At 33.2% G+C, this 11,782-nt stretch overlaps 1 pseudogene; it reads left to right on the forward strand.

The window, feature by feature from the left end:
• Window positions 1-6,300: 6,300 nt before the first annotated feature.
• On the forward strand, window positions 6,301-11,105 carry LOC137765965 (multifunctional methyltransferase subunit TRM112-like protein pseudogene; annotated as a pseudogene).
• The last annotated feature ends 677 nt before the right edge of the window (window positions 11,106-11,782 follow it).

Here is an 11,782-nt window from a genome sequence, read left to right on the forward strand (position 1 = left end):
CAGCCTAAAGTAGTACTCAAAAGAAAACTGTACTCCATTATTTCATAAGCTAAGGCACAGAAATCCAACAAAATATTAAAAAGCTGCATCCAACAACGTATAAAAATAATTATATACCATAACTAATTAGGATTTATTGCAGATATGCAATGATGGCTCAATGTGTGAAAATAAATCAATGTAATCCACCGTATCAAGAGCCTGAAGAAGAAAAACTGGATTATATAAAATGACAGAGAACAAGAATTTGACAAAAACCAATATCCATTTCTATACAAACTCTTAGCAATCTAGGAATAGAGGGGAACCACATCAAATTGAGAAAGAATATATATGTTTAAAGTATATAATTAAATCTAACACTATACTTAATGGTGAAAAATTAAATGCTTGCCCGCTAAGATCAGGAAAAAAGGTAAGGTTGTCTCATCTCCCCTTTCTTATTTAACCTAGTGCTGGAATTTCTAGTCACTCAACTAAACAAGAAACTGAAATAAAAGGCATACAGATAGGAAAGGAGGAAATAATGCTGTCCCTATTTGAAGATGCCATGACTGCATCGCGTCTCAAGGAGTCTACAAAACAATCTCCTAGAACTAATAAGTGAATTTAGCAATGTTGCAAGATATATGATCAACACAATTATGTCATTCTCACTTCTATATACTCACAATGATTGTGTGGAAATCATAGTTAAAAGCACAATACCATTTACAACTGCTCTAATGAAAATGAAATCCTTAGGTATACACTTAACAACACATGTATAAGGCTTATATTCTGTGAACTACAAAATGCTGATGAAAGAAATAAAATATATAAATAAATAGAGACATATCACATTAAGGAATTGGAATATTTCACATAGAAAAGATGTCAATCCTCCCAAAATTCATTAATAAGCTTAATGAACTTCTAACAAAATCCCAGCAAGTTTTTGTAGACATAAACAAGTTCACTCTACGATTTATAAGAAAAGGCCAAAAAAGTATAGCTAAAATAATATTGAAAAAGAACAAAGACGGAAGAATCACTCTACCTGATGTGAAGTCTACTGTATAGCTACAATAATCAAGACAGTGCCATGTCAGTAGGGGGACAGACACCTAGACCACATGCATGAAACAGAAAAGAAGGCTCAGAAATAGACCTACACCCAACTGATTTTTGACAAAGTTGCAAAGCGATTCCATGGGGGGAAGGAGAGCCTTTTCAAAACTGTGCCAGAGCAACTGAACATCCAAAAGCATAAAAAAAAAAAAGAAAGAAAGAAAAGAACTGTGACTTAAACCTCATATCTTACATAAAAGTCAACTCAAAATATATCATGTCAAATAGACTTGAATGTAAAATTGTAGAAGTTTTAGAAAAAATACAGGAGAAAAATCTTTGAGATCTAGAGCTATGTAATGTGTTCCAGATTTGATACCAAAGTACTACACATAAGCAAAATATTGGTAAATTAGGCATCATTCAAATTAAAGAATGTTCACTCTGCAAAGGACTCTGGAAAAAGGATGAGAAGAAAAGCTAAGACTGGGATAAATTATTCACAAACCTCTATCCAACAAAGAACTGGTAAGTAAAATGGATAAAGAACTCTCGAAACTCAAGGAGACACTGCAATTGTTTATGGGCCAAAGTAATGAACAGATATTTATTTCACTGAAGAGGATTATACAGATGGCAAATGAGGATACTAAAATATACCTAACATCACTAGTTTTAGGGGAATACAAATTAAACCAAAATGAGATGTCACTATACAGGTATCATAATGACTAAAATAAAAAAATAGTGAGAATACCAAATACTGGTGAGGTTGCAGAAAAATTAGGTCACTTGTATACTGCTAGGCATATAAATGGTACAGTCATGGTAGAAAATATTTTGGCAGTTTATTGTGAACCTAAATATGCAGATACCATATGATTCAACAACTGCACACTTTGGCATTTATCCCAGAACAATGAAAACTTATGTTCACATAAAAACCTGTACATGATCATTCACAGAAGCTTTATTCATAATAGCCAAAAACTTGAATCAACTCAGTTGTCCTTCAATGGATGAATGGTTAAGCAAACTGTGGTGCTATAAATATTACTCAGCAATGAAAGGGAATAAACTATTGATACCCACAACCAATTGGAGGAAATTATGCTGAGTGAAAAGTCAATCTCAAATAGGTAACCACATATTGCCTGATTTCACTTACATAACATTCTTGAAATGACAAATTTTTAGCAATAGAGAAGAGATTAGTAATTACCACAGTTTAGGGACTAGGGCAACACTAGAGATACTTGTAAATGCTCTGTATTTGACTATAAAGAGTGAATATCCTAGATGTGAAATGTATTATAGTTTTGCAAGATTTTACCATAATGGTAAACTGGGTAAAGGATACATAGGCTCTCGCTGTATTATATCTTACAACCTCATGTGAATATACAGTTATCTCAAAAATTAATTAATTAAAACATAAGGCAGGAAAAAATATCATTCCTTGGCTTAAAGCTCCACAGTGGGTCCCTATTTCAGAGAGAAGAAACCAATTTTCTTAGAATGGCCACAACACACTTCATGCTTTGGCCCCATATCACTTTATTGACCATCTTTTCAAAAGCCGATTTTTATATAAATTCCATTCAATTACTTAGGGAGATTTCAGTGCTCCTAAAGGCTTACTTATAGCTAAACATTTTTTTATTATTAATTTTAAAATATATTTATTTTAAATAAATAAAATAAAATAGTTCCCAGGAACTATACAAAACTTGCCTTATAGTATTTCTTTTTTCTTTCTCAGAAATGTATTGTTTACAACAAATAAAATATGAGTGAATTAGATTTCTTACACAGTAGTATTTTCCTGTAAATGTGTCAAAAAATCTACAAATCAGTATTTTCAACTTGTAGCCATATTCAGATTCTAGGAAAATATGATGTCAGAAAATTCTGGAACTTTATTCTCCATGATTGTAAATTCATTTTGGTTGCTAAACAGTTAGAGGATCCTATAATTTATTAATCAAGCAAGTCCACATTTTGAATAAAGGAGGTGCTATGGTCTAACCCTGACATAAACTAGGTCTGTTGTAGTCAAACTGATACAGTCATGTTCATTCTAAGGTGGTATGACTTGGTTTCTGTCTGACACCCAGCTAACATCATGCTACAGTCCCATTTAATTCCTAGGTGGCAGGTGCATTAGTTCTCTTTTACTTTCTTGAATACATCAGATTTGTGCAGAGATTTTCTAAATGCTTATGTATTTCATTGCATCTTACTGGCCACTCTGGAAGTTGAACTGTCCTGGCCTCCCTTGCAGTTAGTCTGGGCCATGTACCATCATTTGTGGTTGCATTTCCAGCCTGTTCATAAAGCCACAGTAGACCATCGGTATCCATGGGGGATTGGTTCCAGGATCCCTGTGGATACCAAAATCCACAGATGCTCAAATCTCGTATATAAAATGGTGTAGTATTTACACATAACCTATGCACATCCTCCCATGTACTTTAAATCATCTCCAGATTACTTCTAATACCTAATAAAATGTAAATGCTATGTTAAATAGTTTCTGGAGCATGGACAATTCAAGTTTTGCTTTTTGGGACTTTCTGGAAATTTTCCCCTGAATATTTTTGATCCCCGGTTGAATCCTCAGATGCAGAACCTATGGATACAGAGGGCCAACTGTACTTGTATGATGTCCTCCATAACTTCCCTCTTTGCTCCTTTGTTCTGCAGATAGAGAAATGCAGAATTCCCATGAATGACTCTCAGAGATACTATTTAAGTGAACATCACTCAGAAGATCTAAGAAACTACTCTGCCCATCTCAGGACCTCTTCCTTTGCCACATCATTTTTTTGAGAGTCTCCTCTCCTCAGCTGTCACTTGTCTACTACTCTTACTCTATTGTGGGGTTTTGCTCAGAAGTCACATGGGCAAAAAGGCCTTCCTTTACTGACTCTCATAGAGCATCATTTACGTAGTATTATCACACTTTGAATTTTCCTTCATAGCGCCTATCAAATATATGTTTATTTGTATAGTGAGTTTTTAAAGTATGTGTATTCTTACAAGAATGCACACTTCATAAAATATGATTCATTTTGCACTCATGCTCTTTTCCCAATAGTATCAAATATGTGGTGGGGTAGGCAATTAAGAGACATTGTCTCACTACCATTTTATATGTGATATAGCAGAGTCATCTGTACATGAGAAGTTCGAGTGTGAGAGATAAGAGAAATATAATGATGCAGAACCACTAAAACAAAAAACAAAACCAAAAAAAAAAAAAACACTTTTGTTGACTAAAGTATAGACGTTCCTGCTAAGGAAAAACCACTGCTTTAAGTAACAATAAATAAGGTATTATATTTTTCTTAAGCAGTATTCAATGACAGAGGGAAAAGATATTTATGCAGGTGGTTTGTTGATCAAAGATCGGCAAACTGTAGGCAGGAAAAATTTTTAAAAAACAAATTCAGAATTGTGGGAGACTAGTTCAAGCAACAGTCTGGATCTTTGAGTAATATTAGGGAAGTTAATGAGGAAATATTATGAATATTTAAATAAAGCAAGTCACACTAATTTTTTCATTTCCTAGTGCACTTAAAAGACTACATTATAGTGTAAAAATAACTTAAGCGTGCAATAACATTATGTCTAAAAGTCAATGTACATACATTAATTACAAATAATGCTGTTAGAAAATGGTGCCAACAAACTTGCTCAAGGAAGGGCTGCCACAAACCTTCAATTTGTAAAAACCACAATAACTGCAAAGCACAATAAAGTGAAGCACAATAAAATGAGGTCTGCTTGGACTACAGAATGAAATGACTGGAGGTCTCAATATAGAGGTAGAGAGAGAATAAGGGAGGGATAAGTCTTAATACTGCTGTAGAAACTACAATAATTAGGTATAACATTTCAAGGTCAGTGGTTTTATTAAAACACTTACATTCAAAGATCATATGTAGAACAAAAGATTTGATTATAAAAAGAAGAGCAAATTGCTAGACAGAAATTTAAAAGAAAAACAAGAACTGTAGGTGTTTTCACCAGAAATAGGAAAGCATTTGGTATGGTATATAGCATTGGTACTATTTTTTTTCAAATGAGTATATATTGATAAGATTTCACGTTTTTCAGTATTCATCAAGCTATAGACTTAAATTTCTTCTACTTTGATAATGAAAAAAAGAATCAGAAGGCTGCTATTCATAGAAATCAAATTGTTGAGAGTGTGAAAACTCTAAGGGCTTCTACAGATTATGGAGTCCGCCCTTCCCCATTATGTAGATCTGGAAATGGAGGTTCAGTAAACTTGTGACCATCCTAGGTTGCAAAGCATTCTGTGCCAAGGCCAGTCTTCTTCAATTACATGTTATCTACTTTATTACATAAGTAAACCAAATAACTTAGTGATTACATCTGGATTATCTTCAAAATGCATTCCATTTAAGAAATCTTAAGTAAACTATTAAGTAAATTAGTAAGATTTTACTAATAAGTAAAATCTAAATGTATATTTAAATTCATTCATACTCAATATCTATATATGTAAATAATGAAAACTCAGGTAAATAAGCTTGATATAAAACATATTTAACATTATTTCATATAAAAATTAAATCTTATATGAGTAATACAAGTAGGAGATTATAACTAATAAAATACATTTAGGTATTGAAAAGGCATGCTGTTCCTGATGAATAATTGCAATAATAGTAATACGGATCTAATAAGAGAAAAAATGAAACACTGAATCCACTGGATCTTTCTCCTACCTGCAGAAATTAAAATGGAGTTCAAACTTATGATCAGTATTCCTTTAGCTTCCTATATGATATTTTGAAAACCATGAGTAATTATGATTCATATTCTTTCTGTCATGCTTTATTTCTTTTTCATACTAGTATATATTCAGTCACTTAAATGATTACCATTAGGAAAAAATGAACCATTAATATTAAACAAAGCAATGTGAATTTGAGAAATGACAATTAACACTTTAACATTGATCTGTACTCTTTTGCTTAGCAGAATGCATTAAAATGCCAGAATTGTGCTTATTTACATAAATCTACAAGTCTAGTCGTAGCACTTTAAGTATCAATGGATTCATGATAAGTATCTTAGAAAATCCCATCTGTTATAAAATATGTGACCTTATTAATTCAGAAAATGTCAATTAGAAATATTGTTATAAATAGAAATGTACTAGGAATCAGACATTTGATTTTCTCTGCAAAGAAAATCGTTAGCAGTAGAGGCTTAATGGAATTTGTGAAGAAACCTTGCAACTTTGGTAATTATTAATTAACACTGATTACATTAAAACCTACATGGGGAATATTCCATAGTTTTACACATATAATCGATGAACTTCATCAGTCAAATTTACATTCAGTTGAAGACAAAACTGCTCTGTAAGAATCATTATAAATTAATTAGTACTTAACACTTAATTGAAATGAACACATTGAAGCTCAAATTTCATTTTCAGAAAATAAGCTTAACTATCATGGATCATTTGGTTTGCTGTTCACTCTCCATTTTACTTCCAAAACACTTTTAAAAACTTACTCTACAAGCAAAAACAGATCAGACTGTCACTCAGTTTTTCCTATTTAACACTCACTACCACCAATTACCCAATTGGCTGTGGTATTAAAAACTTGGTTTATGAAAAATATGAACTCAAGGAACAACAACCTTTAAGTCTAATTCTCCTGTTCCCACAATTTACACTTTCTTCACTCAAGGCTTTTGGTCATCTCTGTTTCCTTGAATAGGGTCTCCCCTGCTCATTTAGCATGCGTAAGAACGATCCTCCCAAATTCTCCTAATCACAGATTGTGCTTATGTTGGGGAGATCCTGCTGTAGCACGTTTATTTGATAAGGGTTTTATGATAGACTTGTAGAAGCAGAAGAAAGATTTACAAGAGAGTAGAAAATGTTTCACCAGTTAGAAACATATCCATTTTCTGTTCTACAGTAGGGTAGCAACATTTATTTGCAATAATAGGGCTCAAGACAGGATAAATTCACTATAATGATAGGTATAATAATGGACACTGGAGTTTTGGTATTGTGGGCAGAGAGTTCAACATAATCACCCTCATGTACAGGCTTGTCTCTACCAAGCCATACCTTCTCGGCTGTATTTAGACCATGTATAAAATCTAGAGCCTCTGCAGTTACCAGAATTTCCCATGGTATAATTCCAGCTGATAAAGCAATGTTTCTATGTACAAATGGTGCTTGAATAAGCCATACCCAGTACAACTACAGCTTCAATGATGGCAATAAAATTTGAGAGGCATCACCACAAAACCTGAGAATATTGGGAAAACACAGGAAGTCAAGAGATTCAGTCTGCAGTCCAGACACAGAAACTTAATATGAATCTTGCCCCTACTACCTAGGTTTACAGGGCCTTAGATTTTCCATCTGTACTACGAAGATATGTTTTTGATTATCTCCAAGACCTTTTCAAATAAAATCACACATTCTATGCTTTAGGGCAGTGACTTTTAGACCCATTGTTTATCATGCCACCAGTGGTATTTATCAGTGTAAGTGATATAACTATCCAGTTGAAAGTTTCCAAACTGAAAAGAACTCTATTGATTGGAAGATATGGCAAAGAGTAAACTAGAATATTTTTCATTAGATAATATATATTTTAGGCTTAATGATTTATTTCTTGTTTTAATACTTCCAGCATTAGTTTAAGCACCTACACATGTTCAGCATTTTAATATTTACAATCAGGATTTCAAGTGATGCTTCTTTTAGAGTGATGTATCTTAAATTTATTTCTCATTGAGTTACAAATCAAATCAGAGGTGAACACTGGAACAGTTTTTAGCTTGATAATTGTAGCTCATACCTCTCACTGACATCTGAGAATGAGACTAACAGGCTGCCTTACAAATAGGACTGCTTACTGATTTTGCAAAGGTTGGAACAGAAGAGGCTGTACTCTTTTCTGTAACTGTAACAAGCCCTACCTTCCTATATTGATTACTTACTCTTCAGTGTTACAATAAATTGCTATTGTGGAAACATAATGATGCTGAACATTTGTAGCCCAGATGATAGGGTAATGTTTAAACACAGTGTGCCCTGTTCTTTGTAGATTTACTAATAACCTCTTTAATCATTTCTGTTCAAAATACCATGAATTCTGAAGCAGAAACCAGCCTAACGATACAACTAATATATGAAGCATAACATTTAATCATTTAGAAGTAAATCACGGCAATTATTTTTCCATCCTTTAGACAGTGGGCCAAATTTTTTTTCCTAATACTATTCCTAATAAACCTAAAATAAATTCATAGAAACTTTCATTCTATTCCTGCTCTTTTGTTCTTAAACCAAAGTTGGCCAAGGTAATTGTTTCTATTTTATAACAGGAATTATAAGTTTGAAGAATGTTTTCCTATCAAAAGAATATAAATATTTCAAAAATAAGCACATTTAAAGATCTATCAACCCACATATATTGCAATGAGGTGTCACCTGAAATAAGGTGAATATAGGGGATATAGGAAGATTATCATGAAAGATATTATATCTTGTTGTAACAAAATGTGTTTTTTACAAAATGTTCCTCCTTCAGAAAGACACCAGTATCTCATCTATTATATGAATTGAGTTAGTTCAAATAAAAGTGATTATTGAGGATGAAAGCCATCCTATTATATTTTTCTTGTAGATATGAAATACAACTGAGAAAGACTTGAGTAAAATAAAGAATACTTAATAAAACAGAGCCTGTAAACATTGGAAGCAAATTTGAAAAATGAAAACATGGTATAAAGTATTTAAAAAAGTGGAATTCTTAGCATAAGTATTCATTTCTATCTCTGTAAAAGAATATAAACTCTAGCTCATTTTTTTTTTCTAGAAGGAGTAGTCATTAGAATTAGGGGTTTTTTTTTTCATTGTTTATTTTATGTTTATTTTCTATTGAATGAAACCATTTAGGACCAAAATATTGACTATTATTTCAGTATCATCATTCTCTTGAAAACTTAAAAAAGCAGGTTTAATTATATTCACCACCACCAACAGCAACAAAAAAACATTTTCGAATCAGATTTGTTGTCCTCAATCTTACATTCATTCTTTCAAGATATTAATATTTTGAAAATTCTCTAACAGAAATATTAAGGGAAGGATCTATAGGGACAAACAAAAAGAATTAATAGGAATATATTTAAGTTTGCCTGGAGAATTCAGACTAGACTTCCAAGTTGAGGTGTTACTTAAGCTGATCTTTACTGTGCTTCTTCATTATCAGTGGTTTGATTCTCTATATTAGGCTAAGTGTTTGATCTCTTCAAAGTCATACAGAGTAATTTTAAAATGATGGCTTTTGTGCAAAGACTTCATAAGTCAACAGAAAGAGTTGCATGTATATAATCTGTTTTAATGTGTTTCTTAATGTATCCTTGATGCGTTTAAAATTAATTTTGTTTGAAATTTGAATAATAAAATTAAGTATAAATACTGAACATATGATATGCATAGAAGCATAGAAGTATTCTTAATATATGTGAATTAGTTTTTAAAATTCTATACATTGTGATATTTATCTAAAATTTTTCTTCTTAAATATTGGTTTACATGATACTCAGCAGTATTTCTAACATGGAAAATTATTCAACTTGGCTTTATAAGTCCTTTAACAGTATTTCCATTTTACACTGACAATGAGAGCACATTGACATTACCATCTTCTATTGATTTTTTTAATTAATCAATTTTGTTTTTTGTGAGCAGTTTGAGGTTCACAGCATAATTGAACATAAAGTTCAGAGTTCTCATAAACTCCTGTCCCCACGCATACAAAGCCTTCCCTACTATTGATTTTATCACTTTATAAAATATTCAATGGCTTAAATATTAATTTTTTAAAACTAGATTTTCCTCAATGACTTGAGAAATATATATGTAATTAGAATTCTAACACTAAACAATGCCTATATCTTATATATAAAAAAAATTTTCAAAGCTGGGTGATTACTTATAGCCAAGGTGAATGTACTGAAAATTCATTTCAATAGCTTTACGTAGATAAAAAACCAAAATACATAAACCATTATTTTTCATTAAAGAATATTTGCATATGTATTCATAATTTAATGGTTTTGCCATTCTTTTTACTGTATATATCTTTTCATACTTACTTGCATACTTCTTGAGAAAGTCAAATGTGTATAACCTGTAGCATTTTTATATTGCTAAGAACCAAATATAAAATTCAATTCCCAGAGGCTTTTATGAGTTAAATGGTAAATAAATGTTTAATGTATGTATGTAATTAGAAATTGTATGTAATTAGAATTCTAACACTAAACAATGCCTATTAAAATTTAAACTAAAAACTATCCACAAAGCATTCACTTTCTATCAAATCTACACTCTGCTCGACCCCCTATATACAATGCCCCATATTAATTTTCGAATTAGGGATTTGTAATAATCTGCAAATTTTTAAAGTATAATTTATCCCATTCTTGACAGTTAATCTTTATTTTGAACACTGTTTTAACTGATATTCTTCCCATCAATTTTTTAAAAGACTCAGATATCATCCCTTATAAAATACTGAATTTAAGCTTACCATGCTTTATTGCGTATCACCTTCACATACCTATTATAGTGTTCACTACCTCAGTTCCCATTCACGTCTCAACCCACTGCAATCTCATTCCACTTACCACTGAAGTAGTTCTCACTAAGGTCACTAATAAATGCCTGCTGAGCTCGCATGTGCGGGGCTGGGTCCCCGTGGCTTCCCCCTACGCCTACAGGCCACTGGGGTCCGCATCAACCCTGTGGAGTTCAACCCCGACTTCGTGGCTCGTATGATACCCAAAGTGGAGTGGGCGGCGCTTCTGGAGGCTGCCGACACCTTGCATCTGGTCGAGGTGCCCAAAGGCTGGAGGTGGATGTGCTGGAGGGCACCCTGCAATGCCCAGAGTCGGGACGTCTGTTCCCCATCAGCTGTGGGATCCCCAACATGCTGCTGAGTGATGAGGAAACTGAGACTTAAAAGCGTGCCAGGCCCCGGGTTTTCATTGTGAGCGTGCGTATCTTCGTTTACGTGTATATCCGGTTTGCTATTTCTATCCTGTGTATCCCCAACCCTTGGGCCAGTGACACACCAAACACAGTGTTCTTGAGCTCGGTATTATTTTTTTTTTTTCTCATTAAAGTTTCAAAACCAAAAAAAAAAAAAAAAAAAAAATACGGGTGGCGCCGCCGCTGCCGACTCCTCTCCATCCTTCCCCCGGGACGAGGGGCTGCGCCCGCGGTCAGACCCTTCCAGGAGGGTTAAGCCAAGTAACTGTAGGTGTCCTTTTCACCATCCACTCGCTCCAAATATTCTTTCTCGATCAGAATGTCAATGCATTTCTTAATTAGGGACCCGAGGCTTGAATCTTGAAGACAGCTGGGTCAGTACTTCTCCAAGTGACTGCTGGTGCTTTAGAACCTTCCTCATTTTCATAATTCTCACAATAGCCGCCTGCATTAGTAGTTTGCGGTCTTCCTCGATGTTTCTGTGTGTGGTTTCTTGTTCCTGCTTCTATTCCGTTTCCAATCTTTATTTGAATTTTAAGCAGATGCTCCACATTGAGCATACTTTTCATCTTCAAATTTTCTCTCTTTGGTTTTCATGTCAATGAAAACAACTCTTGTTGATAGGGATTTGTAGGGCTACAGTGTAATGTGTATGAA

This window comes from Eschrichtius robustus, chromosome 6, assembly GCF_028021215.1.
Source record: "Eschrichtius robustus isolate mEscRob2 chromosome 6, mEscRob2.pri, whole genome shotgun sequence".
Lineage (NCBI taxonomy): Eukaryota > Metazoa > Chordata > Mammalia > Artiodactyla > Eschrichtiidae > Eschrichtius > Eschrichtius robustus.